Source organism: Ascaphus truei, unplaced genomic scaffold, assembly GCF_040206685.1.
Source record: "Ascaphus truei isolate aAscTru1 unplaced genomic scaffold, aAscTru1.hap1 HAP1_SCAFFOLD_389, whole genome shotgun sequence".
Taxonomy (NCBI): Eukaryota; Metazoa; Chordata; class Amphibia; order Anura; family Ascaphidae; genus Ascaphus; species Ascaphus truei.
This window is the reverse complement of record NW_027456719.1, coordinates 197,945-222,560: the sequence shown is the minus strand read 5'-3', so window position 1 is coordinate 222,560 and position 24,616 is coordinate 197,945.

Sequence of the window (24,616 nt, the reverse complement as noted above, 5' to 3'; positions counted from 1 at the left end):
AAGAGAGGGAGAGAGAAGGGAGAGAGAGAAAGCAGGGAGAGACAAGTGTGAGAGGAGGGACAGAGAAGGGAGAGGGAGAGAGAAGGGAGAGGGAGAGAAAAGGAAAAGGGAGAGAAAATGAAAAGGGAGAGAGAAGGAAATGGAGATAGAAGGAAAAGGGAGAGAGAAGGAAGAGGGAGAGAGAATGGAGAGACAAGGGAGAGGGAGAGACAAGGAAAGGGAGAGAGAAGGGATAGTGAGAGAGAAGGGAGAGGGAGAGAGATGGAAGTGACAAGGGAGAGAGGAGGGAGAGGGAGAGTGAAGGAAAGGAGAGGGGAAAGGAAAAGGGAGAGAATGGAGAGACAAGGAAAAGGGAGAGAGCATGGAAAGTGAGAGAGAAGGAAGAGGGAGAGAGAAGGAAGAGGGAGAGAGATGGGATAGGGAGAGAGAAGGGAGAGAGAAGGCAGAGGGATAGAGAAGGGAGTGAGAAAAGGGAGAGAGAAGGGAGAGAGAAAGAAAAGGGAGAGAGAAGGGAGAGGGAGAGACAAGGAAAGGGAGAGAAGGGATAGGGAGAGAGAAGGAAGAGGGAGAGAGAGAAGGGATAGGGAGAGAGAGAATGGATAGGGAGAGGAAGAAGGGATACGGAGAGAGAGAGAAGGTAGATGTAGAGAGAAGGGAGATGGAGAGAGAAGGGAGAGGGAGAGAGAAGGGTGAGGGAGAGAAAAGGAAAAGGGAAAGAAAAGGAAAAGGGAGAGAAAAGGAAAAGGGAGAGAAAAGGAAAAGGGAAAGAAAAGGAAAAGGGAGAGAAAAGGAAAAGGGAGAGAAAAGGAAAAGGGAGAGAAAAGCAAAAGGGAGAGAAAAGGGAGAGAAAAGGGAGAGAGAAGGCAAAATGAGAGAGAAGGTAAAGGGAGAGAGAAGGAAAAGGGAGAGAGAAGGAAAGGGAGAGAGAAGGAAAGGGAGAGAGAAGGAAAGGGAGAGAGAAGGAAAAGGGAGAGAGAAGGAAGAGGGAGAGAGAAGGAAGAGGGAGAGAGAATGGAGAGACAAGGGAGAGGGAGAGACAAGGAAAGGGAGAGAGAAGGGATAGGGAGAGAGAAGGGAGAGGGAGAGAGAAGGGAGTGACAAGGGAGAGAGGAGGGAGAGCGAAGGAAGAGGGAGAGAGAAAAGGGAGAGAGAGAGAGAGAGGGGAGAGAGAGAGAGAGTGATGAGGGAGTGACAAGGAAAAGGAAGAGAGAAGGGAGAGGGAGAGAGAAGGGAGAGGGAGAGAGGAGAGAGAGAGAGAGAGAGAAGGGAGAGGGAGAGAGAAGGGTGAGGGAGAGAAAAGGAAAAGGGAAAGAAAAGGAAAAGGGAGAGAAAAGGAAAAGGGAGAGAAAAGGAAAAGGGAGAGAAAAGGAAAAGGGAAAGAAAAGGAAAAGGGAGAGAAAAGGAAAAGGGAGAGAAAAGGAAAAGGGAAAGAAAAGGAAAAGGGAGAGAAAAGGAAAAGGGAGAGAAAAGCAAAAGGGAGAGAAAAGGGAGAGAAAAGGGAGAGAAAAGGGAGAGAAAAGGGAGAGAAAAGGGAGAGAGAAGGCAAAATGAGAGAGAAGGTAAAGGGAGAGAGAAGGAAAAGGGAGAGAGAAGGAAAGGGAGAGAGAAGGAAGAGGGAGAGAGAATGGAGAGACAAGGGAGAGGGAGAGACAAGGAAAGGGAGAGAGAAGGGATAGGGAGAGAGAAGGGAGAGGGAGAGAGATGGGAGTGACAAGGGAGAGAGGAGGGAGAGCGAAGGAAGAGGGAGAGAGAAAAGGGAGAGAGAGAGAGAAGGGAGAGAGAGAGAGTGATGAGGGAGTGACAAGGAAAAGGGAGAGAGAAGGGAGAGGGAGAGAGAAGGGAGAGGGAGAGAGGAGAGAGAGAAGGGAGAGAGAGAGAGAGAGAGAAGGGAGAGGGAGAGACAGAGAGAAGGAAGAGGGTGAGAGAGAAGGGAAAGGGAGAGAGAGAGAAGGGAGAGGGAGAGAGAGAGGTAGAGGGAATGATGAGGGAGTTATAAGGGAGAGGGAGAGAGAAGGGAGGGGGAGAGAGAGAGAAGGGAGTGGAGAGAGAGAGAAGGGAGAGGGAGAGCGAAGGAAAGGGGAGGGGAAAGGAAAAGGGAGAGAATGGAGAGATAAGGAAAAGGGAGAGAGCATGGAAACAGGAGAGAGAAGGGATAGGGAGAGAGAAGAGAGAGAGAAGGCAGAGGGATAGAGAAGGGAGTGAGAAAAGGGATAGAGAAAGAAAAGGGAGAGAGAAGGGAAAAGGAGAGATAAGGAAAAGGGAGAGAGAAGGAAAGGGAGAGAGAAGGAAAAGGGAGAGAGAATGGAGAGACAAGGGAGAGGGAGAGACAAGGAAAGGGAGAGAGAAGGGATAGGGAGAGAGAAGGGAGAGGGAGAGAGAAGGGGGTGACAAGGGAGAGAAGAGGGAGAGAGAAGGGAGAGGGAGAGAGAAGGAAAAGGGAGGGGAAAGGAAAAGGGAGAGAGAATGGAAAGGGAGAGAGAAGGGAGAGGGAGAGAGAGGTAGAAACAAGGGAGAGGGAGCGACAAGGGATAGGGAGAGAGAAGGAAGAGGGAGAGAGAGAAGGGATAGGGAGAGAGAGAAGGGATAGGGAGAGAGAGAAGGGATACGGAGAGAGAGAAGGTAGATGTAGAGAGAAGGGAGATGGAGAAAGAAGGAAGATGGAGAAGGGAGAGAGAGAGAAGGGAGAGAGAGAGTGATGAGGGAGTGACAAGGAAAAGGGAGAGAGAAGGGAGAGGGATAGAGAAGGGAGAGGGAGAGAGAAGGAAGAGGGTGAGAGAGAAGGGAAAGGGAGAGAGAAGGGAGAGGGAATGACGAGGGAGTTATAAGGGAGAGGGAGAGAGAAGGGAGGGGGGAGAGAGAGAGAATGGAGAGGGAGAGAGAGAGAGAAGGGAGAGGGAGAGAGAGAGAAGGGAGCGGGAGAGGTTGAGAATGGAAAGAGAGAGAAGGGAAAGGAGAGAGAGAAGGGAGGTCAGGTGTTCAGGATATCCAAGCTTCAACACAGATGCTTTAATCAGTCCCTGCTTCAGCACAGGTGGCTCAATCAGGGTCTCTGTCTTCAAACAAGCCTCTGTTTGAGCCACTTGTGCTGAAGCTGTAAAATTGTGCTGAAGCTGTAAAATCCTGAAATTCAGACCAGTTTGGGGGATTAAGGACTTGAGTTGAGCAGCCATGTGTTCAAATTATATGATACCTATTATTTACATTTGCATCTAGAGTGCTCTTTAGAAGCGGTTTGTCTCACTTAAGAGTGATTAGAATAGGCCGCAAAATCTTTTGCTGTGTACAGGAAAAAAGAGGCATAACAAACCAAGGCTGCCATCTCTTTATATCACAAGGTTACTCAGCAAACATAACAGAAAAACACAGAGAATACACAGAACAATGCAAAGAGCCACCCACAAACAGAACTGGTTGATGATAAACCAATGAATACCAAATTTCAAACCACAGAAACATTAACATTCACAGTATTTACAATCTTTAACAGAACTCTTATGGAGACAATAAAGGGGGTAGGTGCTCCTCTGGGTAATTTCATACACAAGAGCCCCACAAACAGGGCTGGTTGATGATAAACCAATTAATACCATATTTCAAACCGCATAAACATTACAAGTTACAGTACTTACAATCTTTATCAGTACTCTTGTAGACAATAAATGTGGATATATACACACACACACACACACACACACACACACACACACACACACACACACACACACACACACACACACACATTACAGTATGTGGGTGTGTATGTGTACATTATCTCTAGGGGTAGGTGCTATGGACTATTTCATACACAAGAGCCACCCACAAACAGGGCTGGTTGATGATAAACCAATGAATACCATATTTCTAACCGCATAAACATTACAAGTTACAGTACTTACAATCTTTATCAGAACTCTTATAGTCAATAAATGTGGATATGGAGAAGGGAGAGAGAAAGAAAAGGGAGAGAGAAGGGAAAGGGAGAGAGAAGGAAAAGGAAGAGAGAATGGAGAGACAAGGGAGAGGGAGAGACCAGGAAAGGGAGAGAGAAGGGATAGGGAGAGAGAAGGGAGAGGGAGAGAGAATGGAGTGACAAGGGAGAGAGGAGGGAGAGAGAAGGGAGAGAGAAAGAGAGAGAAGGAAAAGGGAGGGGAAAGGAAAAGGGAGAGAGAATGGAAAGGGAGAGAGAAGGAAGAGGGAGAGAGAAGGAAGATGGAGAGAGAAGGAAGAGGGAGAGAGAAGGAAGAGGGAGAGAGAATGGAGAGACAAGGGAGAGGTAGAAACAAGGGAGAGGGAGCGACAAGGGATAGGGAGAGAGAAGGAAGAGGGAGAGAGAGAAGGGAGAGAGAGAGAGAAGGGAGAGAAAGAGAGTGATGAGGGAGTGACAAGGAAAAGGGAGAGAGAAGGGAGAGGGAGAGAGAAGGGAGAGGGAGAGAGGAGAGAGAGAAGGGAGAGGGATAGACAGAGAGAAGGAAGAGGGTGCGAGAGAAGGGAAAGGGAGAGAGAGAGAAGGGAGAGGGGGAGAGAGAGGTAGAGGGAATGATCAGGGAGTTATAAGGGAGAGGGATAGAGAAGGGAGGGGGAGAGAGAGAAGGGAGTGGAGAGAGAGAGAAGGGAGAGGGAGAGCAAAGGAAATGGGAGGGGAAAGGAAAAGGGAGAGAATGGAGAGACAAGGAAAAGGGAGAGAGATTGGAAAGGGAGAGAGAAGGAAGAGGGAGAGAGAAGGAAGAGGGAGAGAGAAGGAAGAGGGAGAGAGAATGGATAGGGAGAGAGAAGGGAGAGAGAAGGCAGAGGGATAGAGAAGGGAGTGAGAAAATGGAGAGAGAAAGAAAAGGGAGAGAGAAGGAAAAGGGAGAGAGAAGGAAAAGGGAGAGAGAAGGAAAGGGAGATAGAAGGAAAAGGGAGAGAGAAGGAGAAGGGAGAGAGAATGGAGAGACAAGGAAGAGGGAGAGACAAGGAAAGGGAGAGAGAAGGGATAGGGAGAGAGAAGGGAGAGGGAGAGAGAAGAGGGTGACAAGGGAGAGAGGAGGGAGAGAGAAGGGAGAGGGAGAGAGAAGGAAAAGGGAGGGGAAAGGAAAAGGGAGAGAGAATGGAAAGGGATAGAGAAGGAAGAGGGAGAAGGAAGATGGAGAGAGAAGGAAGATGGAGAGAGAAGGAAGATGGAGAGAGAAGGAAGAGGGAGAGAGAAGGAAGAGGGAGAGAGAAGGAAGAGGGAGAGAGAAGGAAGAGGGAGAGAGAATGGAGAGACAAGGGAGAGGTAGAAACAAGGGAGAGGGAGCGACAAGGGATAGGGAGAGAGAAGAAAGAGGGAGAGAGAGAAGGGATACAGAGAGAGAGAAGGTAGATGTAGAGAGAAGGGAGATGGAGAAGAAGGAAGATGGAGAAGGGAGAGAGAGAGAGAGAGAGAGAGAGAGAGAGAGAGAGAGAGAGAGAAGGGAGAGAGAGAGTGATGAGGGAGTGACAAGGAAAAGGGAGAGAGAAGGGAGAGGGAGAGAGAAGGGAGAGGGAGAGAGGAGAGAGAAGGGAGAGAGAGAGAAGAGAGAGGGAGAGACAGAGAGAAGGAAGAGGGTGAGAGAGAAAGGAATGGTTGAGAGAGAGAAGGGAGAGGGAGAGGGAATGACGAGGGAGTTATAAGGGAGAGGGAGAGAGAAGGGAGGGGGAGAGAGAGAGAAGGAAATGGAGAGAGAGAGAGAAGGGAGAAGGAGAGCGAAGGAAAGGGGAGGGGAAAGGAAAAGGGAGAGAATGGAGAGATAAGGAAAAGTGAGAGAGCATGGAAAGGGAGAGAGAAGGAAGAGGGAGAGAGAAGGGATAGGGAGAGAGAAGGGAGAGAAAGGCAGAGGGATAGAGAAGGAAGAGGGAGAGAGAAGGGATAGGGAGAGAGAAGGGAGAGAAAGGCAGAGGGATAGAGAAGGGAGTGAGAAAAGGGAGAGAGAAAGAAAAGGGAGAGAGAAGGGAAAAGGAGAGAGAAGGAAAAGGGAGAGAGAAGGAAAGGGAGAGAGAAGGAAAAGGGAGGGAGAATGGAGAGACAAGGGAGAGGGAGAGACAAGGAAAGGGAGAGAGAAGGGATAGGGAGAGAGAAGGGAGAGGGTGGGAGAAGGGGGTGACAAGGGAGAGAGGATGGAAAGAGAAGGGAGAGGGAGAGAGAAGGAAAAGGGAGGGGAAAGGAAAAGGGAGAGAGAATGGAGAGACGAGGGAGAGGTAGAAACAAGGCAGAGGGAGCGACAAGGGATAGGGAGAGAGAAGGAAGAGGGAGAGATAAAAGGGATAGGGAGAGAGGGAAGGGATACGGAGAGAGAGAAAGGATACGGAGAGAGAGAAGGGATACGGAGAGAGAGAAGGTAGATGTAGAGAGAAGGGAGATGGAGAAAGAAGGAAGATGGAGAAGGGAGAGAGAGAGAGAAGGGAGAGAGAGAGAAGGGAGAGAGAGAGAGTGATGAGGGAGTGACAAGGAAAAGGGAGAGAGAAGGGAGAGGGAGAGAGGAGAGAGAGAAGGGAGAGAGAGAGAAGGGAGAGGGAGAGAGAAGGAAGAGGGTGAGAGAGAAGGGAATGGGAGAGAGAGAGAAGGGAGAGGGAATGACGAGGGAGTTATAAGGGAGAGGGAGAGAGAAGGGAGGGGGAGAGAGAGAGAATGGAGAGGGAGAGAGAGAGAGAGAGAAGGGAGAGAGAAGGGAGAGGGAGAGGTTGAGAAGAGAGAGAGAGAGAAGGGAAAGGAAGAGAGAGAAGGGAGGTCAGGTGTTCAGGATATCCAAGCTTCAACACAGATGCTTTAATCAGTCCCTGCTTCAGCACAGGTGGCACAATCTGGGTCTCTGTCTTCAAACAAGCCTCTGTTTGAGCCACTTGTGTCTTGAAGCTGTAAAATTGTGCTGAAGCTGTAAAATCCTGAAATTCAGACCTGTTTGGGGGTTTAAGGACTTGAGTTGAGCAGCCATGTGTTCAAATTCTATGATACCTATTATTTACATTTGCATCTAGAGTGCTCTTTAGAAGCGGTTTGTCTCACTTAAGAGTGATTAGAATAGGCCGCAAAATCTTTTGCTGTGTACAGGAAAAAAGAGGCATAACAAACCAAGGCTGCCATCTCTTTATATCACAAGGTTACTCAGCAAACATAACAGAAAAACACAGAGAATACACAGAACAATGCAAAGAGCCACCCACAAACAGAACTGGTTGATGATAAACCAATGAATACCAAATTTCAAACCACAGAAACATTAACATTCACAGTATTTACAATCTTTAACAGAACTCTTATGGAGACAATAAAGGGGGTAGGTGCTCTGGGGAATTTCATACACAAGAGCCCCACAAACAGGGCTGGTTGATGATAAACCAATGAATACCATATTTAAAACCACATAAACATTACAAGTTACAGTACTTACAATCTTTATCAGAACTCTTATAGACAATAAATGTGGATATAAACACACACATTACAGTATGTGGGTGTATATGTGTACATTATCTCTAGGGGTAGGTGCTCTGGGCTATTTCACACAAAAGAGCCCCACAAACAGGGCTGGTTGATGATAAACCAATTAATACCATATTTCAAACTGCATAAACATTACAAGTTACAGTACTTACAATCTTTATCAGTACCCTTGTAGACAATAAATGTGGATACACACACACACACACACACACACACACTACAGTATGTGGGTGTGTATGTGTACATTATCTCTAGGGGTAGGTGCTATGGACTATTTCATACACAAGAGCCACCCACAACCAGGGCTGGTTGATGATAAACCAATGAATACCATATTTCTAACCGCATAAACATTACAAGTTACAGTACTTACAATCTTTATCAGAACTCTTATAGTCAATAAATGTGGATATGGAGAAGGGAGAGAGAAAGAAAAGGGAGAGAGAAGGGAAAGGGAGAGAGAAGGAAAAGGGAGAGAGAAGGAAAGGGAGATAGAAGGAAAAGGGAGAGAGAAGGAAAAGGAAGAGAGAATGGAGAGACAAGGGAGAGGGAGAGACAAGGAAAGGGAGAGAGAAGGGAGAGGGAGAGAGAATGGAGTGACGAGGGAGAGAGAAGGGAGAGAGAAAGAGAGAGAAGGAAAAGGGAGGGGAAAGGAAAAGGGAGAGAGAATGGAAAGGGAGAGAGAAGGAAGAGGGAGAGAGAAGGAAGATGGAGAGAGAAGGAAGATGGAGAGAGAAGGAAGATGGAGAGAGAAGGAAGAGGGAGAGAGAAGGAAGAGGGAGAGAGAATGGAGAGACAAGGGAGAGGTAGAAACAAGGGAGAGGGAGTGACAAGGGATAGGGAGAGAGAAGGAAGAGGGAGAGAGAGAAGGGAGAGAGATAGAGAAGTTAGAGAAAGAGAGTGATGAGGGAGTGACAAGGAAAAGGGAGAGAGGAGGGAGAGGGAGAGAGAAGGAAGAGGGAGAGAGGAGAGAGAGAAGGGAGAGAGAGAGAAGGGAGAGGGATAGACAGAGAGAAGGAAGAGGGTGAGAGAGAAGGGAAAGGGAGAGAGAGGAGGGAGAGAGAGAGAGAGTAGAGGGAATGATGGAGTTATAAGGGAGAGGGAGAGAGAAGGGAGGGGGAGAGAGAGAGAGAAGGGAGTGGAGAGAGAGAGAAGGGAGAGGGAAAGCAAAGGAAAGGGGAGGGGAAAGGAAAAGGGAGAGAATGAGAGACAAGGAAAAGGGAGAGAGATTGGAAAGGGAGAGAGAAGGAAGAGGGAGAGAGAAAGAAGAGGGAGAGAGAAGGAAGAGGGAGAGAGAAGGGATAGGGAGAGAGAAGGCAGAGGGATAGAGAAGGGAGAGAGAGAAGGGAAAGAGAAAGAAAAGGGAGAGAGAAGGAAAAGGGAGAGAGAAGGAAAAGGGAGAGAGAAGGAAAGGGAGATAGAAGGAAAAGGGAGAGAGAAGGAAAAGGGAGAGAGAATGGAGAGACAAGGGAGAGGGAGAGACAAGGAAAGGGAGAGAGAAGGGATAGGGAGAGAGAAGGGAGAGGGAGAGAGAAGGGGGTGACAAGGGAGAGAGGAGGGAGAGAGAAGGGAGAGGGAGAGAGAAGGAAAAGGGAGGGGAAAGGAAAAGGGAGAGAGAATGGAAAGGGAGAGAGAAGGAAGAGGGAGGGAGAAGGAAGATGGAGAGAGAAGGAAGATGGAGAGAGAAGGAAGATGGAGAGAGAAGGAAGATGGAGAGAGAAGGAAGAGGGAGAGAAAAGGAAGAGGGAGAGAAAAGGAAGAGGGAGAGAAAAGGAAGAGGGAGAGAGAATGGAGAGACAAGGGAGAGGTAGAAACAAGGGAGAGGGAGCGACAAGGGATAGGGAGAGAGAAGGAAGAGGGAGAGAGAGAAGGGATAGGGAGAGAGAGAAGGGATAGGGAGAGAGAGAAGGGATACGGAGAGAGAGAAGGTAGATGTAGAGAGAAGGGAGATGGAGAAGAAGGAAGATGGAGAAGGGAGAGAGAGAGAGAGAGAGAGAGAGAGAGAGAGAGAGAGAGAGAGAGAGAGAGAGAGAGAGAGAGAGAGAGAAGGGAGAGAGAGTGATGAGGGAGTGACAAGGAAAAGGGAGAGAGAAGGAGAGAGAAGGAAAAGGGAGGGGAAAGGAAAAGGGAGAGAGAATGGAAAGGGAGAGAGAATGAAGAGGGAGAGAGAAGGAAGATGGAGAGAGAAGGAAGATGGAGAGAGAAGGAAGAGGGAGAGAGAAGGAAGAGGGAGAGAGAATGGAGAGACAAGGGAGAGGTAGAAACAAGGGAGAGGGAGCGACAAGGGATAGGGAGAGAGAAGGAAGAGGGAGAGAGAGAAGGGAGAGAGAGAGAGAGAAGGGAGAGAAAGAGAGTGATGAGGGAGTGACAAGGAAAAGGGAGAGAGAAGGGAGAGGGAGAGAGAAGGGAGAGAGAGAAGGGAGAGAGAGAAGGGAGAAGGAAAAGGGTGAGAGAGAAGGGAAAGGGAGAGAGAGAGAGAAGGGAGAGAGAGAGGTAGAGGGAATGATGAGGGAGTTATAAGGGAGAGGGAGAGAGAAGGGAGGGGGAGAGAGAGAGAGAGAAGGGAGTGGAGAGAGAGAGAAGGGAGAGGGAGAGCGAAGGAAAGGGGAGGGGAAAGGAAAAGGGAGAGAATGGAGAGACAAGGAAAAGGGAGAGAGATTGGAAAGGGAGAGAGAAGGAAGAGGGAGAGAGAAGGAAGAGGGAGAGAGAAGGAAGAGGGAGAGAGAAGGGATAGGGAGAGAGAAGGGAGAGAGAAGGCAGAGGGATAGAGAAGGGAGTGAGAAAAGGGAGAGAGAAGGGAGAGAGAAAGAAAAGGGAGAGAGAAGGGAAAGGGAGAGAGAAGGAAAAGGGAGAGAGAAGGAAAGGGAGATAGAAGGAAAAGGGAGAGAGAAGGAAAAGGGAGAGAGAAGGAAAAGGGAGAGAGAATGGAGAGACAAGGGAGAGGGAGAGACAAGGAAAGGGAGAGAGAAGGGATATGGAGAGAGAAGGGAGAGGGAGAGAGAAGGGAGAGGAGAGAGAAGGAAAAGGGAGGGGAAAGGAAAAGGGAGAGAGAATGGAAAGGGAGAGAGAAGGAAGAGGGAGAGAGAAGGAAGAGGGAGAGAGAAGGAAGATGGAGTGACAAGGGATAGGGAGAGAGAAGGAAGAGGGAGAGAGAGAAGGAAGAGGGAGAGAGAGAAGGGATAGGGAGAGAGAAGGGATATGGAGAGAGAAAAGGTAGATGTAGAGAGAAGGGAGATGGAGAAAGAAGGAAGATGGAGAAGGGAGAGAGAGAGAAGGGAGAGAGAGAGAGAGAGAGAGAGAGAGAGAGAGAAGAGAGAGAGAGAGAGAGAGAGGAGAGAGAGAGAGAGAGAGAGAGAGAGAAGGGAGAGAGAATGGAGAGAGTGATGAGGGAGTGACAAGGTAAAGGGAGAGAGAAGGGAGAGACAGAGAGAAGAGAGAGAAGGGAGAGAGAGAAGGGAGAGGGAGAGACAGAGAGAAGGAAGAGGGTGAGAGAGAAGGGAGAGAGAGAGAAGGGAGAGGGAGATAGAGAGGGAGAGGGAATGACAAGGGAGTGATAAGGGAGAGGGAGAGAGAAGGGAGGGGAGAGAGAGAGAAGGGAGGGGAGAGAGAGAGAAGGGAGAGGGAGAGAGAGAGAAGGGAGAGGGAGAGAGAAGGGAGAGGGAGAGGAGAGAGAAGGGAGAGGGAGAGGTTGAGAAGGGAGAGATAGAGAGAAGGGAGATGGAGAGAGAGAAGGGAGGTCAGGTGTTCAGGATATCCAAGCTTCAACACAGTTGCTTTAATCAGTCCCTGCTTCAGCACAGGTGGCTCAATCAGGGTCTCTGTCTTCAAACAAGCCTCTGTTTGAGCCACTTGTGCTGAAGCTGTAAAATTGTGCTGAAGCTGTAAAATCCTGAAATTCAGACCTGTTTGGGGGATTAAGGACTTGAGTTGAGCAGCCATGTGTTCAAATTCTATGATACCTATTATTTACATTTGCATCTAGAGTGCTCTTTAGAAGCGGTTTGTCTCACTTCAGAGTGATTAGAATAGGCCGCAAAATCTTTTGCGGTGTACAGGAAAAAAGAGGCATAACAAACCAAGGCTGCCATCTCTTTATATCACAAGGTTACTCAGCAAACACAACAGAAAAACACAGAGAATACACAGAACAATGCAAAGAGCCACAAACAGAACTGGTTGATGATAAACCAATGAATACCAAATTTCAAACCACAGAAACATTAACATTCACAGTATTTACAATCTTTAACAGAACTCTTATGGAGACAATAAAGGGGGTAGGTGCTCTGGGGAATTTCATACACAAGAGCCCCACAAACAGGGCTGGTTGATGATAAACCAATGAATACCATATTTAAAACCACATAAACATTACAAGTTACAGTACTTACAATCTTTATCAGAACTCTTATAGACAATAAATGTGGATATAAACACACACATTACAGTATGTGGGTGTATATGTGTACATTATCTCTAGGGGTAGGTGCTCTGGGCTATTTCACACAAAAGAGCCCCACAAACAGGGCTGGTTGATGATAAACCAATTAATACCATATTTCAAACTGCATAAACATTACAAGTTACAGTACTTACAATCTTTATCAGTACCCTTGTAGACAATAAATGTGGATATATACACACACACACACACATTACAGTATGTGGGTGTGTATGTGTACATTATCTCTAGGGGTAGGTGCTATGGACTATTTCATACACAAGAGCCACCCACAACCAGGGCTGGTTGATGATAAACCAATGAATACCATATTTCTAACCGCATAAACATTACAAGTTACAGTACTTACAATCTTTATCAGAACTCTTATAGTCAATAAATGTGGATATGGAGAAGGAAGAGAGAAAGAAAAGGGAGAGAGAAGGGAAAGGGAGAGAGAAGGAAAAGGGAGAGAGAAGGGAAAGGGAGATATAAGGAAAAGGGAGAGAGAATGGAGAGACAAGGGAGAGGGAGAGACAAGGAAAGGGAGAGAGAAGGGATAGGTAGAGAGAAGGGAGAGGGAGAGAGAATGGAGTGACAAGGGAGAGAGGAGGGAGAGAGAAGGGAGAGAGAAAGAGAGAGAAGGAAAAGGGAGGGGAAAGGAAAAGGGAGAGAGAATGGAAAGACAAGGGAGAGGTAGAAACAAGGGAGAGGGAGTGACAAGGGATAGGGAGAGAGAAGGAAGAGGGAGAGAGAGAAGGGAGAGAGAGAGAGAGAGAGAAGGGAGAGAAAGAGAGTGATGAGGGAGTGACAAGGAAAAGGGAGAGAGGAGGGAGAGAGAGAGAGAAGGGAGAGGGAGAGAGGAGAGAGAAGGGAGAGAGAGAGAAGGGAGAGGGATAGACAGAGAGAAGGAAGAGGGTGAGAGAGAAGGGAAAGGGAGAGAGAGAGAAGAGAGAGGGAGAGAGAGAGAGTAGAGGGAATGATGAGGGAGTTATAAGGGAGAGGGAGAGAGAAGGGAGGGAGAGAGAGAGAGAAGGGAGTGGAGAGAGAGAGAAGGGAGAGGGAAAGCAAAGGAAAGGGGAGGGGAAAGGAAAAGGGAGAGAATGGAGAGACAAGGAAAATTGAGAGAGATTGGAAAGGGAGAGAGAAGGGAGAGGGAGAGAGGAGAGAGAAGGGAGAGAGAGAGAAGAGAGAGGGAGAGGGAATGACGAGGGAGTTATAAGGGAGAGGGAGAGAGAAGGGAGGGGGAGATAGAGAAGGGATTGGAGAGAGAGAGAAGGGAGAGGGAGAGCGAAGGATAGGGGAGGGGAAAGGAAAAGGGAGAGAATGGAGAGATAAGGAAAAGGGAGAGAGCATGGAAAGGGAGAGAGACGGAAGAGGGAGAGAGAAGGGAGAGAAAGGCAGAGGGATAGAGAAGGGAGTGAGAAAAGGGAGAGAGAAAGAAAAGGGAGAGAGAAGGGAAAAGGAGATAGAAGGAAAAGGGAGAGAGAAGGAAAGGGAGAGAGAAGGAAAAGGGAGAGAGAATGGAGAGACAAGGGAGAGGGAGAGACAAGGAAAGGGAGAGAGAAGGGATAGGGAGAGAGAAGGGAGAGGGAGAGAGGAGGGGTGACAAGGGAGAGAGGAGGGAGAGAGAAGGGAGAGAGAGAGAGAAGGAAAGGGGAGCGGAAAGGAAAAGGGAGAGAGAATGGAAAGGGAGAGAGAATGGAAAGGGAGAGAGAAGGAAGAGGGAGAGAGAAGGAAGATGGAGAGAGAAGGAAGATGGAGAGAGAAGGAAGAGGGAGAGGGAAGGAAGAGGGAGAGAGAATGGAGAGACAAGGGAGAGGTAGAAACAAGGCAGAGGGAGCGACAAGGGATAGGGAGAGAGAAGGAAGAGGGAGAGAGAAAAGGGATAGGGAGAGAGAGAAGGGATAGGGAGAGAGAGAAGGGATACGGAGAGAGAGAAGGTAGATGTAGAGAGAAGGGAGATGGAGAAAGAAGGAAGATGGAGAAGGGAGAGAGAGAGAAGGGAGAGAGAGAGAGAGAGAGAGAGAGAGAAGGGAGAGAGAGAGTGATGAGGGAGTGACAAGGAAAAGGGAGAGAGAAGGGAGAGGGAGAGAGAAGGGTTAGGGTTAGGGTTAGGGTTAGGGTTAGGGTTAGGGTTAGGGTTAGGGTTAGGGTTAGGGTTAGGGTTAGGGTTAGGGTTAGGGTTAGGGTTAGGGTTAGGGTTAGGGTTAGGGTTAGGGTTAGGGTTAGGGTTAGGGTTAGGGTTAGGGTTAGGGTTAGGGTTAGGGTTAGGGTTAGGGTTAGGGTTAGGGTTAGGGTTAGGGTTAGGGTTAGGGTTAGGGTTAGGGTTAGGGTTAGGGTTAGGGTTAGGGTTAGGGTTAGGGTTAGGGTTAGGGTTAGGGTTAGGGTTAGGGTTAGGGTTAGGGTTAGGGTTAGGGTTAGGGTTAGGGTTAGGGTTAGGGTTAGGGTTAGGGTTAGGGTTAGGGTTAGGGTTAGGGTTAGGGTTAGGGTTAGGGTTAGGGTTAGGGTTAGGGTTAGGGTTAGGGTTAGGGTTAGGGTTAGGGTTAGGGTTAGGGTTAGGGTTAGGGTTAGGGTTAGGGTTAGGGTTAGGGTTAGGGTTAGGGTTAGGGTTAGGGTTAGGGTTAGGGTTAGGGTTAGGGTTAGGGTTAGGGTTAGGGTTAGGGTTAGGGTTAGGGTTAGGGTTAGGGTTAGGGTTAGGGTTAGGGTTAGGGTTAGGGTTAGGGTTAGGGTTAGGGTTAGGGTTAGGGTTAGGGTTAGGGTTAGGGTTAGGGTTAGGGTTAGGGTTAGGGTTAGGGTTAGGGTTAGGGTTAGGGTTAGGGTTAGGGTTAGGGTTAGGGTTAGGGTTAGGGTTAGGGTTAGGGTTAGGGTTAGGGTTAGGGTTAGGGTTAGGGTTAGGGTTAGGGTTAGGGTTAGGGTTAGGGTTAGGGTTAGGGTTAGGGTTAGGGTTAGGGTTAGGGTTAGGGTTAGGGTTAGGGTTAGGGTTAGGGTTAGGGTTAGGGTTAGGGTTAGGGTTAGGGTTAGGGTTAGGGTTAGGGTTAGGGTTAGGGTTAGGGTTATAGGGGAATACGAAAATTTAGGTATGTGACTCATTTGGGTACTAACCAATCAGAGAAGAGTTAGGGTTGAAAGTTAGGGTTGAAAGTTAGGGTTGAAAGTTAGGATTATTTTTCTATTATTGTTTGGCCCAGGGTTATAGGGGAATACGAAAATGTAGGTATGTGACTCATTTGGGTACTAACCAATCAGAGAAGAGTTAGGGTTGAAAGTTAGGGTTGAAAGTTAGGGTTGAAAGTTAGGGTTGAAAGTTAGGATTATTTTTCTATTATTGTTTGGCCCAGGGTTATAGGGGAATACGAAAATGTAGGTATGTGACTCATTTGGGTACTAACCAATCAGAGAAGAGTTAGGGTTGAAAGTTAGGGTTGAAAGTTAGGGTTGAAAGTTAGGGTTGACACTTAGGATTATTTTTCTATTTTTGTTTGGCCCAGGGTTATAGGGGAATACGAAAATTTAGGTATGTGACTCATTTGGGTACTAACCAATCAGAGAAGAGTTAGGGTTGAAAGTTAGGGTTGAAAGTTAGGGTTGAAAGTTAGGGTTGAAAGTTAGGATTATTTTTCTATTATTGTTTGGCCCAGGGTTATAGGGGAATACGAAAATGTAGGTATGTGACTCATTTGGGTACTAACCAATCAGAGAAGAGTTAGGGTTGAAAGTTAGGGTTGAAAGTTAGGGTTGAAAGTTAGGGTTGACACTTAGGATTATTTTTCTATTTTTGTTTGGCCCAGGGTTATAGGGGAATACGAAAATTTAGGTATGTGACTCATTTGGGTACTAACCAATCAGAGAAGAGTTAGGGTTGAAAGTTAGGGTTGAAAGTTAGGGTTGAAAGTTAGGGTTGAAAGTTAGGGTTGAAAGTTAGGATTATTTTTCTATTTTTGTTTGGCCCAGGGTTATAGGGGAATACGAAAATTTAGGTATGTGACTCATTTGGGTACTAACCAATCAGAGAAGAGTTAGGGTTGAAAGTTAGGGTTGAAAGTTAGGGTTGAAAGTTAGGGTTGAAAGTTAGGGTTGACACTTAGGATTATTTGGGTTAGGGTTAGGGTTAGGGTTAGGGTTAGGGTTAGGGTTATAGGGGAATACGAAAATTTAGGTATGTGACTCATTTGGGTACTAACAAATCAGTGAAGAGTTAGGGTTGAAAGTTAGGGTTGAAAGTTAGGGTTGAAAGTTAGGGTTGAAAGTTAGGGTTGAAAGTTAGGGTTGAAAGTTAGGGTTGAAAGTTAGGGTTGAAAGTTAGGGTTGAAAGTTAGGGTTGAAAGTTAGGGTTGACACTTAGGATTATTTTTCTATTTTTGTTTGGCCCTGGGTTATAGGGGAATACGAAAATTTAGGTATGTGACTCATTTGGGTACTAACCAATCAGAGAAGAGTTAGGGTTGAAAGTTAGGGTTGAAAGTTAGGGTTGAAAGTTAGGGTTGAAAGATTGGATTATTTTTCTATTTTTATTTGGCCCAGGGTTATAGGGGAATACGAAAATTTAGGTATGTGACTCATTTGGGTACTAACCAATCAGAGAAGAGTTAGGGTTGAAAGTTAGGGTTGAAAGTTAGGGTTGAAAGTTAGGGTTGACACTTAGGATTATTTTTCTATTTTTGTTTGGCCCAGGGTTATAGGGGAATACGAAAATTTAGGTATGTGACTCATTTGGGTACTATCCAATCAGAGAAGAGTTAGGGTTAGCGTTGAAAGTTAGGGTTAGGGTTGACCCTTACGATTATTTTTGTATTTGTGTTTGGTGAAAAAAGAATAGAACATTTTTAGTTATGTGACTCATTTAGGTACTTGGCCAATGAGAGTTAAGTTCTGAACAATTTAGGGAGGGTGTGGTTTGGGGTTGAAAGTGTGGTAAGAAAAAGTGTAAGTGGGTAAGAACGTGAGGGAGGTTGTGGGTAGGTGGGTGAGGGAGGTTTAGGGATGTATGGTGGGTGTGGGTAAGGAGGTTGAAGGTTTTTGAGGGAAGGTGGATGATGAAGAGAGTGGGTAGGTGGTGTTGAAGGTGGATTAGGGAGGGTGAGTAAATGTGTCTGGGAGGGTGAGGATGAAGGTGGGTGAAAAAAGTGTGGGTCAGTTCAGGTATGGGTGAGTGGGCAAGGGTGAGGCTGGGTATTGGTGTGCAGGTAAGGGTGGTGAAGGTGAATTTTAATATGGATGATGAGGGTAGAAGGTGGGTGAGGGAGGTTGGGTGAAGGAGGGTGTGGGAAGGTGATGTTGAAGGTGGGTGAGGGATGGTTAATATGGGTATAGGAGGCTTTGTAGGTAAGGTTGAGGCCAGTAAGGTAGAGTGAACATGGGTGAGGGAGGGTGAAGATTAAGGTGGAAGAGGGAGGGTGTGTTTAAGTGGGGTTAAAGGTTGGTGAATGTAGGTGAGGTAGGGGGATGAGTGAAGGTGTGGGTGAGTGAAGGTGTTGGTGAGGGGGCAATGGTGGGTGGGTGAAGGTGGATGAGTGTGAGGGTGAAGGTGGATGAGGTGGTGGGTGATAGTGAACATGGGTCAAGAGCGGGTGAGGGAGGGCATGGAATCAGTCTGTGAGCCTGCCCTTTCTATTTTGTTGTATATATTCTATTCCCTATCCAATTGACATGTTGCATTTATATGCAGTTAGTCATTCAAAAATTTGAAAACTCTTGCATTCGTTGCATGTTAGCGAGAGGCACCCTTAGAGGTAAAGAGCTAGCTTTTACCTCACTACTAAGTACTTGGACATTGAGGACTAGATCCGTTTTGTACAGAGCGGAGCTTCTCCTCTGCCGTATGCTAGGAGTGAAGAAGCACTACTGTCTATCGTCCGTAAAGGGGTATGCTTTCTTCCCCCAATTTACAGTCGAGCTAGCGCTGCAGATGGGACAGTAGCGAAGAGTTCACTGCCTGACTCTAAAAGGGCACACTCGTGTAAAGGGAGAGAAATCAACTCAAAGCTTTATATCCTGAGAGATAAAAGCAATGCATTGTGTAGGTGTACTCACTTACCTCAACTACTTACCTCCTTGTTAGTATGTCCTTTGTGAACATCATCTTGATAGACGAACTTACCTATTTTCATACTGCAAATAAATTTTACCCAAGATAAGTGAAAAAATATAATGCAATCCCCTTTAGAGCAATGCAGTTGAGGACCCTCTTTCACTGATGAACTAAATAAACAATGCTTAGACTGAGTGAGAGAGGGGTTTGTGAGAGAGAGGGGAGAGTGGTAGTCCTTGAAAGAGAGAGAGAAAGAAAGGACATTTGTGAGAGTAAAATACAGGTGATTTAGAAGGAGCAGGGATGCTAGTCAGGGAGAGTAATAGAGAGCAGGGAGAGAAAGAGAGGGTGTGAGAAAGAAAAAGAGAGAGAGAGAAGTGGAAGAAAGAAATGTGTGTGAGAGCAAGAGACGGGTTGAAGTGAAAGAGATAGAGTGGGAGTAAGAGAGAAAAAAATTGAGAGAAGGGAGAGGGAGAGAGAAGGGAGAGGGAGAGAGAAGAGAGGGAGAGAGAAGGGAGAGAGAGAAAGCAGGGAGAGACAAGTGTGAGAGGAGGGACAGAGAAGGGAGAGGGAGAGAGAAGGGAGAGGGAGAGAAAAGGAAAAGGGAGAGAAAATGAAAAGGGAGAGAGAAGGAAATGGAGATAGAAGGAAAAGGGAGAGAGAAGGAAGAGGGAGAGAGAATGGATAGGGAGAGAGAAGGGAGAGAGAAGGCAGAGGGATAGAGAAGGGAGTGAGAAAAGGGAGAGAGAAGGGAGAGAGAAAGAAAAGGGAGAGAGAAGGAAAAGGGAGAGAGAAGGAAAAGGGAGAGAGAAGGAAAAGGGAGAGAGAAGGAAAGGGAGAGAGAAGGAAAGGGAGATAGAAGGAAAAGGGAGAGAGAAGGAGAAGGGATAGAGAATGGAGAGACAAGGGAGAGGGAGAGACAAGGAAAGGGAGAGAGAAGGGATAGGGAGAGAGAAGGGAGAGGGAGAGAGAAGAGGGTGACAGGGAGAGAGGAGGGAGAGAGAATGGAGAGGGAGAGAGAAGGAAAAGGGAGGGGAAAGGAAAAGGGAGAGAGAATGGAAAGGGAGAGAGAAGGAAGAGGGAGGGAGAAGGAAGAGGGAGAGAGAAGGAAGAGGGAGAGAGAAGGAAGAGGGAGAGAGAAGGAAGAGGGAGAGAGAAGGAAGAGGGAGAGAAAAGGAAGAGGGAGAGAGAAGGAAGAGGGAGAGAGAAGGAAGAGGGAGAGAGAAGGAAGAGGGAGAGAGAATGGAGAGACAAGGGAGAGGTAGAAACAAGGGAGAGGGAGCGACAAGGGATAGGGAGCGACAAGGGATAGGGAGAGAGAAGAAAGAGGGAGAGAGAGAAGGGATAGGGAGAGAGAGAAGGGATAGGGAGAGAGAGAAGGTAGATGTAGAGAGAAGGGAGATGGAGAAGAAGGAAGATGGAGAAGGGAGAGAGAGAGAGAGAGAGAGAGAGAGAGAGAAGGGAGAGAGAGAGAGTGATGAGGGAGTGACAAGGAAAAGGGAGAGAGAAGGGAGAGGGAGAGAGAAGGGAGAGGGAGAGAGGAGAGAGAAGGGAGAGAGAGAGAGGGAGAGACAGAGAGAAGGAAGAGGGTGAGAGAGAAAGGAATGGTTGAGAGAGAGAGAAGGGAGAGGGAGAGGGAATGACGAGGGAGTTATAAGGGAGAGGGAGAGAGAAGGGAGGGGGAGAGAGAGAGAAGGAAATGGAGAGAGAGAGAAGGGAGAAGGAGAGCGAAGGAAAGGGGAGGGGAAAGGAAAAGGGAGAGAATGGAGAGATAAGGAAAAGGGAGAGAGCATGGAAAGGGAGAGAGAAGGAAGAGGGAGAGAGAAGGAAGAGGGAGAGAGAAGGGATAGGGAGAGAGAAGGGAGAGAAAGGCAGAGGGATAGAGAAGGAAGAGGGAGAGAGAAGGGATAGGGAGAGAGAAGGGAGAGAAAGGCAGAGGGATAGAGAAGGGAGTGAGAAAAGGGAGAGAGAAAGAAAAGGGAGAGAGAAGGGAAAAGGAGAGAGAAGGAAAAGGGAGAGAGAAGGAAAGGGAGAGAGAAGGAAAAGGGAGGGGGAATGGAGAGACAAGGGAGAGGGAGAGACAAGGAAAGGGAGAGAGAAGGGATAGGGAGAGAGAAGGGAGAGGGTGGGAGAAGGGGGTCACAAGGGAGAGAGGAGGGAAAGAGAAGGGAGAGGGAAAGAGAAGGGAGAGGGAGAGAGAAGGAAAAGGGAGGGGAAAGGAAAAGGGAGAGAGAATGGAGAGACGAGGGAGAGGTAGAAACAAGGCAGAGGGAGCGACAAGGGATAGGGAGAGAGAAGGAAGAGGGAGAGATAAAAGGGATAGGGAGAGAGAGAAGGGATACAGAGAGAGAGAAGGTAGATGTAGAGAGAAGGGAGATGGAGAAAGAAGGAAGATGGAGAAGGGAGAGAGAGAGAGAAGGGAGAGAGAGAGAGAGAGAGAAGGGAGAGAGAGAGAGTGATGAGGGAGTGACAAGGAAAAGGGAGAGAGAAGGGAGAGGGAGAGAGGCGAGAGAGAAGGGAGAGAGAGAGAAGGGAGAGGGAGAGAGAAGGAAGAGGGTGAGAGAGAAGGGAATGGGAGAGAGAGAGAAGGGAGAGGGAATGACGAGGGAGTTATAAGGGAGAGGGAGAGAGAAGGGAGGGGGAGAGAGAGAGAGAAGGGAGGGGGAGAGAGAGTGAATGGAGAGGGAGAGAGAGAGAGAGAAGGGAGAGAGAAGGGAGAGGGAGAGGTTGAGAAGAGAGAGAGAGAGAAGGGAAAGGGAGAGAGAGAAGGGAGGTCAGGTGTTCAGGATATCCAAGCTTCAACACAGATGATTTAATCAGTCCCTGCTTCAGCACAGGTGGCTCAATCAGGGTCTCTGTCTTCAAACAAGCCTCTGTTTGAGCCACTTGTGCTGAAGCTGTAAAATTGTGCTGAAGCTGTAAAATCCTGAAATTCAGACCAGTTTGGGGGATTAAGGACTTGAGTTGAGCAGCCATGTGTTCAAATTCTATGATACCTATTATTTACATTTGCATCTAGAGTGCTCTTTAGAAGCGGTTTGTCTCACTTAAGAGTGATTAGAATAGGCTGCAAAATCTTTTGCTGTGTACAGGAAAAAAGAGGCATAACAAACCAAGGCTGCCATCTCTTTATATCACAAGGTTACTCAGCAAACATAACAGAAAAACACAGAGAATACACAGAACAATGCAAAGAGCCACCCACAAACAGAACTGGTTGATGATAAACCAATGAATACCAAATTTCAAACCACAGAAACATTAACATTCACAGTATTTACAATCTTTAACAGAACTCTTATGGAGACAATAAAGGGGGTAGGTGCTCTGGGGAATTTCATACACAAGAGCCCCACAAACAGGGCTGGTTGATGATAAACCAATGAATACCATATTTAAAACCACATAAACATTACAAGTTACAGTACTTACAATCTTTATCAGAACTCTTATAGACAATAAATGTGGATATAAACACACACATTACAGTATGTGGGTGTATATGTGTACATTATCTCTAGGGGTAGGTGCTCTGGGCTATTTCACACAAAAGAGCCCCACAAACAGGGCTGGTTGATGATAAACCAATTAATACCATATTTCAAACTGCATAAACATTACAAGTTACAGTACTTACAATCTTTATCAGTACCCTTGTAGACAATAAATGTGGATATACACACACACACATTACAGTATGTGGGTGTGTATGTGTACATTATCTCTAGGGGTAGGTGCTATGGACTATTTCATACACAAGAGCCACCCACAACCAGGGCTGGTTGATGATAAACCAATGAATACCATATTTCAAACCGCATAAACATTACAAGTTACAGTACTTACAATCTTTATCAGAACTCTTATAGTCAATAAATGTGGATATGGAGAAGGGAGAGAGAAAGAAAAGGGAGAGAGAAGGGAAAGGGAGAGAGAAGGAAAAGGGAGAGAGAAGGAAAGGGAGATAGAAGGAAAAGGGAGAGAGAAGGAAAAGGAAGAGAGAATGGAGAGACAAGGGAGAGGGAGAGACAAGGAAAGGGAGAGAGAAGGGAGAGGGAGAGAGAATGGAGTGACGAGGGAGAGAGAAGGGAGAGAGAAAGAGAGAGAAGGAAAAGGGAGGGGAAAGGAAAAGGGAGAGAGAATGGAAAGGGAGAGAGAAGGAAGAGGGAGAGAGAAGGAAGATGGAGAGAGAAGGAAGATGGAGAGAGAAGGAAGAGGGAGAGAGAAGGAAGAGGGAGAGAGAATGGAGAGACAAGGGAGAGGTAGAAACAAGGGAGAGGGAGTGACAAGGGATAGGGAGAGAGAAGGAAGAGGGAGAGAGAGAAGGGAGAGAGATAGAGAAGTTAGAGAAAGAGAGTGATGAGGGAGTGACAAGGAAAGGGGAGAGAGGAGGGAGAGGGAGAGAGAAGGAAGAGGGAGAGAGGAGAGAGAGAAGGGAGAGAGAGAGAAGGGAGAGGGATAGACAGAGAGAAGGAAGAGGGTGAGAGAGAAGGGAAAGGGAGAGAGAGGAGGGAGAGGGAGAGAGTAGAGGGAATGATGAGGGAGTTATAAGGGAGAGGGAGAGAGAAGGGAGGGGGAGAGAGAGAGAGAAGGGAGTGGAGAGAGAGAGAAGGGAGAGGGAAAGCAAAGGAAAGGGGAGGGGAAAGGAAAAGGGAGAGAATGGAGAGACAAGGAAAAGGGAGAGAGATTGGAAAGGGAGAGAGAAGGAAGAGGGAGAGAGAAAGAAGAGGGAGAGAGAAGGAAGAGGGAGAGAGAAGGGATAGGGAGAGAGAAGGCAGAGGGATAGAGAAGGGAGTGAGAAAAGGGAGAGAGAAGGGAGAGAGAAAGAAAAGGGAGAGAGAAGGAAAAGGGAGAGAGAAGGAAAAGGGAGAGAGAATGGAGAGACAAGGGAGAGGGAGAGACAAGGAAAGGGAGAGAGAAGGGATAGGGAGAGAGAAGGGAGAGGGAGAGAGAAGGGGGTGACAAGGGAGAGAGGAGGGAGAGAGAAGGGAGAGGGAGAGAGAAGGAAAAGGGAGGGGAAAGGAAAAGGGAGAGAGAATGGAAAGGGAGAGAGAAGGAAGAGGGAGGGAGAAGGAAGATGGAGAGAGAAGGAAGATGGAGAGAGAAGGAAGATGGAGAGAGAAGGAAGAGGGAGAGAAAAGGAAGAGGGAGAGAGAAGGAAGAGGGAGAGAGAATGGAGAGACAAGGGAGAGGTAGAAACAAGGGAGAGGGAGCGACAAGGGATAGGGAGAGAGAAGGAAGAGGGAGAGAGAGAAGGGATAGGGAGAGAGAGAAGGGATAGGGAGAGAGAGAAGGGATACGGAGAGAGAGAAGGTAGATGTAGAGAGAAGGGAGATGGAGAAGGAAGATGGAGAAGGGAGAGAGAGAGAGAGAGAGAGAGAGAGAGAGAGAGAGAGAGAGAAGGGAGAGAGAGTGATGAGGGAGTGACAAGGAAAAAGGAGAGAGAAGGAGAGAGAAGGAAAAGGGAGGGGAAAGGAAAAGGGAGAGAGAATGGAAAGGGAGAGAGAAGGAAGAGGGAGAGAGAAGGAAGATGGAGAGAGAAGGAAGATGGAGAGAGAAGAAAGAGGGAGAGAGAAGGAAGAGGGAGAGAGAATGGAGAGACAAGGGAGAGGTAGAAACAAGGGAGAGGGAGCGACAAGGGATAGGGAGAGAGAAGGAAGAGGGAGAGAGAGAAGGGAGAGAGAGAGAGAAGGGAGAGAAAGAGAGTGATGAGGGAGTGACAAGGAAAAGGGAGAGAGAAGGGAGAGGGAGAGAGAAGGGAGAGAGAGAAGGGAGAGAGAGAAGGGAGAAGGAAGAGGGTGAGAGAGAAGGGAAAGGGAGAGAGAGAGAAGGGAGAGAGAGAGGTAGAGGGAATGATGAGGGAGTTATAAGGGAGAGGGAGAGAGAAGGGAGGGGGAGAGAGAGAGAGAAGGGAGTGGAGAGAGAGAGAAGGGAGAGGGAGAGCGAAGGAAAGGGGAGGGGAAAGGAAAAGGGAGAGAATGGAGAGACAAGGAAAAGGGAGAGAGATTGGAAAGGGAGAGAGAAGGAAGAGGGAGAGAGAAGGAAGAGGGAGAGAGAAGGAAGAGGGAGAGAGAAGGGATAGGGAGAGAGAAGGGAGAGAGAAGGCAGAGGGATAGAGAAGGGAGTGAGAAAAGGGAGAGAGAAGGGAGAGAGAAAGAAAAGGGAGAGAGATGGGAAAGGGAGAGAGAAGGAAAAGGGAGAGAAGGAAAGGGAGATAGAAGGAAAAGGGAGAGAGAAGGAAAAGGGAGAGAGAATGGAGAGACAAGGGAGAGGGAGAGACAAGGAAAGGGAGAAAGAAGGGATATGGAGAGAGAAGGGAGAGGGAGAGAGAAGGGGGTGACAAGGGAGAGAGAAGGGAGAGAGAAGGGAGAGGGAGAGAGAAGGAAAAGGGAGGGGAAAGGAAAAGGGAGAGAGAATGGAAAGGGAGAGAGAAGGAAGAGGGAGAGAGAAGGAAGAGGGAGAGAGAAGGAAGATGGAGTGACAAGGGATAGGGAGAGAGAAGGAAGAGGGAGAGAGAGAAGGAAGAGGGAGAGAGAGAAGGGATAGGGAGAGAGAAGGGATATGGAGAGAGAGAAGGTAGATGTAGAGAGAAGGGAGATGGAGAAAGAAGGAAGATGGAGAAGGGAGAGAGAGAGAAGGGAGAGAGAGAGAGAGAGAGAGAGAAGGGAGAGAGAATGGAGAGAGTGATGAGGGAGTGACAAGGTAA